General features: G+C 48.3%; 1 non-coding gene across 1 annotated transcript; it reads right to left on the bottom strand.

Annotated features, from left to right (window-relative positions):
- Window positions 1-2,276: 2,276 nt before the first annotated feature.
- trnan-guu lies at window positions 2,277-2,350 on the bottom strand. Its single transcript has one exon. It is a non-coding gene; the product is annotated as a tRNA-Asn (tRNA).
- Between the last annotated feature and the right edge of the window lie 3,069 nt (window positions 2,351-5,419).

Below are 5,419 nucleotides of genomic sequence, written 5' to 3' on the forward strand. Positions count from 1 at the left end.
TGTTGTAGAAAATGCTGCAAATACACAATCAGTAAGGCAAATCTGTGGAGAAAGAAGCAGAGTTCATCTTTCAGGTCGATGGCCTTGCATTAGAACCGGGTAAAATTTTGGAAATGAAATTGACAGTAAGCGACAGAAAAGGTGGAGGATGGAAAATCAACAAAAGTAAACGTCTGTGAAAGAGGGAAAGTCAGGAAAGATAAAATGACAAAATATATTTTGTCTATCACTAGACTGTCCACCAATATCCATTACAAACCCACCGACTCCCACAGCTATCTCGACTACAGCTCCTCACACCCCGCTCCCTGTAAGGACTCCATCCCATTCTTTCAGTTCTTTCACCTCCGTCGCATCTGTTCTGATGATGCTACATTCAAAAACAGTTCCTCTGACATGTCCTCCTTCTTCCTTAACCGAGGTTTTCCACCCACGGTCATTGACAGGGCCCTCAACCGTGTCCGGCCCATCTCCCACGCATCCGCTCTCGCGCCTTCTCCTCCCTCCCAGAAACATGATAGGGTCCCCCTTGTCCTCACTTATCACCCCACCAGCTTCCGCATTCAAAGGATCATCCTCCACCATTTCCGCCAACTCCAGCATGATGCCACCACCAAACACATCTTCCCTTCACCCCCCTTATCAGTATTCCGTAGGGATCGCTCCCTCCGGGACACCCTGGTCCACTCCTCCATCACCCCCTACTCCTCAACCCCCTCCTATGGCACCACCCCATGCCCACGCAAAAGATGCAACACCTGCCCCTTCACTTCCTCTCTCCTCACCGTCCAAGGACCCAAACACTCCTTTCAAGTGAAGCAGCATTTCACTTGCATTTCCCCCAACTTAGTCTACTGCATTCGTTGCTCCCAATGTGCTCTCCTCTACATTGGAGAGACCAAACGTAAACTGGGCGACCGCTTTGCAGAACACCTGAGGTCTGTCCGCAAGAATGACCCAAACCTCCCTGTCGCTTGCCATTTTAACACTCCACCCTGCTCTCTTGCCCACATGGCTATCCTTGGCTTGCTGCATTGTTCCAGTGAAGCCCAACACAAACTGGAGGAACAACACCTCATCTTCCGACTAGGCACGTTACAGCCTTCCGGACTGAATATTGAATTCAACAACTTTAGGTCGTGAGCTCCCTCCCCCATCCCCACCCCCTTTCTGTTTCCCCCTTCCTTTTTTTTCCAATAAATTATAAAGATTTTCCTTTTCCCACCTATTTCCATTATATAAAAAAAACCCCACTAGAGCTATACCTTGAGTGCCCTACCATCCATTCTTAATTAGCACATTCGTTTAGGTAATATCACCAACTTTAACTTTAACACCTATGTGTTCTATTGTACTATTGTCGTTGACATCTTTTGATGATCTGCTTCTATCACTGCTTGTTTGTCCCTACAACCACAACCCCGCCACCCACCACCCCCCCCCCCCCCCCCACCCCCACCTCTCTCTCTCTCTCTCTCTCTCTCTCTCTCTATCTCTCCGCCCGCCACACACACACCTTAAACCAGCTTATATTTCAACTCTTTCTTGGACTCGAACTCAAGTTCTGTCGAAGGGTTATGAGGACTCAAAACGTCAACTCTTTTCTTCTCCACCGATGCTGCCAGACCTGCTGAGTTTTTCCAAGTAATTCTGTTTTTGTTTTGGATTTCCAGCATCCGCAGTTTTTTTGTTTTTTTGTTTTTATCTCTGCAGAGAGGAACACAGTTAACGTTTCGAGTCCGACTGACCCTTCAACAGAACTAAGTAAAAACAGAAAAGAGGTGAAATATAAGTTGGTTTAAGGTGGTGGGAGGTGGGGTGGGGGGACATGAAGAGCTGGATAGAGGGCCAGTGATAGGTGGAGATAACCAAATGATGTCACAGACAAAAGGACAAAGAAGTGTTGAAGGTGATGATATTATCTAAAGGAATATGCTAATTAAGGGTAGAAAACAGGACGAGCAAGGTACAGATAGCCTTAGCGGGGGTGGGGTAGGCGGAAGGGATCGAAATAGGCTAAAAGGTAGAGATAAAACAATGGATTGAAATACACTGAAATAGTGGAAGTAGGTGTTAAAAAAATCTATATAAATTATTGGAAAAAACAAAAAGGAGGGGGAAAAATCGGAAAGTGGGTGGGGATGGAGGAGAGAGCTCATGATCTAAAATTGTTGCCAGGCCTGATCACGCTTGGCGAATACTTTATTGCAACTGACGGAAACACGTCAAAACTATGGGACATGATGAATTCAAGGGTGCAAAACATAGGACAACTGCGTCCCTGGGTGGGCTCGAACCACCAACCTTTCAGTTAACAGCCGAATGTGCTAACCGATTGCGCCACAGACACACATATTTCGCAGTAGCAAGCCGGGATCACTTATGGAGGAAATGTGGGAATATTCAGATCTGTCCATTGTACAAACGTCCACGTCACCAAGAATAACTCGTCTCCAGTCTTTTACATTCGAGCCTTACATTTAATTTTCTGTTCCAGATGTTCGCATTATCCGGAAACCAATATTCGGCTTTATGTCCCGATGAGCAACAACAGCGAACCTGTCGATTACTGATGTCATTTCATTCACCGATCAGTTCACAGTAAATGTTTCAGCTTCTTGATGAAGGGAAAGTTGCTTTGACTGTCTCTGATCATTCGGGCTGTTCGTCCTTCATTCTCCTCTGATTCCATTTCCCACGGCCTTTCTCAAGATTCACAAAGACGGTGTCCGGGTTTCCTGTTCCGCTTCGTTTCCATTTTCCCACTCCCAACTGGCAACATTTTCCAGAACTTTGCCCAGGCTTCCGCCTTGCCCATGCCCACGATTATGGAAATTCAGTTCTTCGGCAACAGTCTAGAGGCTAAGATATAAAAAAAAACCCACTAGAGCTATACCTTGAGTGCCCTACCATCCATTCTTAATTAGCACATTCGTTTAGATAATATCACCAACTTTAATTTTAACACCTATGTGTTCTATTGTACTATTGTCGTTGACATCTTTTGATGATCTGCTTCTATCACTGCTTGTTTGTCCCTACAACCACACACACCCCCCCGCCCCCCCCCCCCCCCCCCCCCCCCCCCCACCTCTTTGTCTCTCTATCTCTCCGCCCCCCACACACACACCTTAAACCAGCTTATATTTCAACTCTTTCTTGGACACGAACGCAAGTTCTGTCGAAGGGTCATGAGGACTCGAAACGTCAACGCTTTTCTTCTCCGCCAATGCTGCCAGACCTGCTGAGTTTTTCCAGGTAATTCTGTTTTTGTTTTGGATTTCCAGCATCCGCAGTTTTTTTGTTTTTATCTCTGTGTTTAATTGACTGCCACTGCTCTTCAAGAAATGCCTACCTCCTTGAAGAAGTTCTGTTCCTCTCTGCGACAAGATTTCCATAACTCGCTGTTGTCTTGCTCACCTTCCTTGCTTTCCGTTTCCCTCCTAGTGTTTGACAAGGTGTTTACTAAAACCCGCTTTCACAGCCATATCTCCTTTCTCAGTGACTGTCTCCGTCTTCGACTTGCTCCACGTGGATTTCAACTGAAATTCCACCCCTCATGTTTCGAACCCACCCAGGATTACAGGTATCTCCGGGACATAAAACGTTTCTCAGACTGCTGTTCCCGTCACATTCTGAAATACACACTCAGTGCCATGCGCCGCCATATGAACACACTCGACCTCTCCCTCCAGCAGCACCGCCGTACCCTTTTTCAAAGCTGCGCGTGCCCCCAGTTTCATTTTATCCTTCGGCCCATCCGATGCCTCAACAAGAAACTTTTTCTCTTTCTCTCAAGTGCTAAGGAACACAAGCTGCAACAACTCATTGACACCAACAACCATCTAGGACCCTCCACCCCTGCCTGTTCCTCCGTCCCCACCCTTTCTTCCAATCCCAACCCCAGCCGTGTATTCACTATACCCCCTGACCTTCCCCTCTCCGATGCTGAACGTTCATTGCTCAGCAAAGGACTTAGTTTCATACCCTTACGCCCTCACCTCAATGAATTTCGGGCTCGGCATGATGCTGAACTCTTCTTCCGCCGTCTTCGTCTCCGGGCTCACTTCTTTGGGCAGGAGTCCTCTCCCAGTTCAACGGATCCTTTTACCCATCTCCAATATTCTCCCTCCACCTGGACCCCTCCCTCTGGTTTCTTACCTTCTCTTGATCTTTTCATTGAGAACTGTCGGCGCGACATTAATCGTCTCAATTTCTCTGCTCCTCTCACCCATTCTAACCTGTCTCTCTCTGAACTTACTGCACTCCATTCTCTCAGGTCCAACCCTGACATTGTCATCAAACCCGCTGACAAGGGTGGTGCTGTTGTTGTCTGGCGCACTGACCTCTACCTCGCGGAGGCTGAGCGTCAACTCGCAGACACTTCCTCCTACCTCTCCCTGGACCATGACCCCACCACTGAACATCAAGCCATTGTTTCCAGGACTGTCACTGACCTCATCTCCTCTGGGGATCTCCCTCCCACAGCTTCCAACCTGATAGTCTCTCAACCTCGGACGGCCCGCTTCTATCTCCTACCCAAAATCCACAAACAGAACTGCCCCGGTAGACCGATCGTCTCTCCTTGCTCCTGCCCCACAGAACTCATTTCTCGTTAGCTTGACTCCCTTCTCTCTCCCCTTGTCCAGTCCCTTCCCACCTACATCCGTGATTCCTCTGACACCTTACGTCACATCAACAATTTCCAGTTCCCTGGCCCCAACCGCTTCCTCTTCACCATGGACGTCCAATCCCTCTACACCTCCATCCCCCACCAGGATGGTCTGAGGGCCCTTAGCTTCTTCCTCGAACAGAGGCCCGAACAATCCCCATCCACCACTACTCTCCTCCGTCTGGCTGAACTTGTTCTCACGCTGAACAACTTCTCCTTCAACTCCTCTCACTTCCTCCAAATAAAAGGTGTGGCTATGGGTACCTGCATGGGCCCCAGCTATGCCTGTCTCTTTATGGGGTATGTGGAACATTCCTTGTTGCAGTCCTACTCCGGCCCCCTTCCACAACTCTTTCTCCGGTATGTCGATGATTACTTCGGTGCCGCTTCATGCTCTCGTCAGGACTTGGAAAAATTTATTAATTTTGCTTCCAATCTCCACCCCTCCATCATTTTCACGTGGTCCATCTCTGACACTTCCCTTCCCTTCCTTGACCTCTCTGTCTCAATCTCTGGTGATAGACTGTCCACCAATATCCATTAGAAACCCACCAACTCCCACAGCTATCTCGACTACAGCTCCTCACACCCCGCTTCCTGTAAGGACTCCATCCCATTCTCTCAGTTCCTTCGCCTCCGTCGCATCTGTTCCGATGATGCTACATTCAAAAACAGTTCCTCTGACATGTCCTCCTTCTTCCTTAACCGAGGTTTTCCACCTACGGTCGTTGACAGGGCCCTCAACCG

Source organism: Carcharodon carcharias, chromosome 19 (genome assembly GCF_017639515.1).
Source record: "Carcharodon carcharias isolate sCarCar2 chromosome 19, sCarCar2.pri, whole genome shotgun sequence".
NCBI classification, from domain to species: Eukaryota; Metazoa; Chordata; class Chondrichthyes; order Lamniformes; family Lamnidae; genus Carcharodon; species Carcharodon carcharias.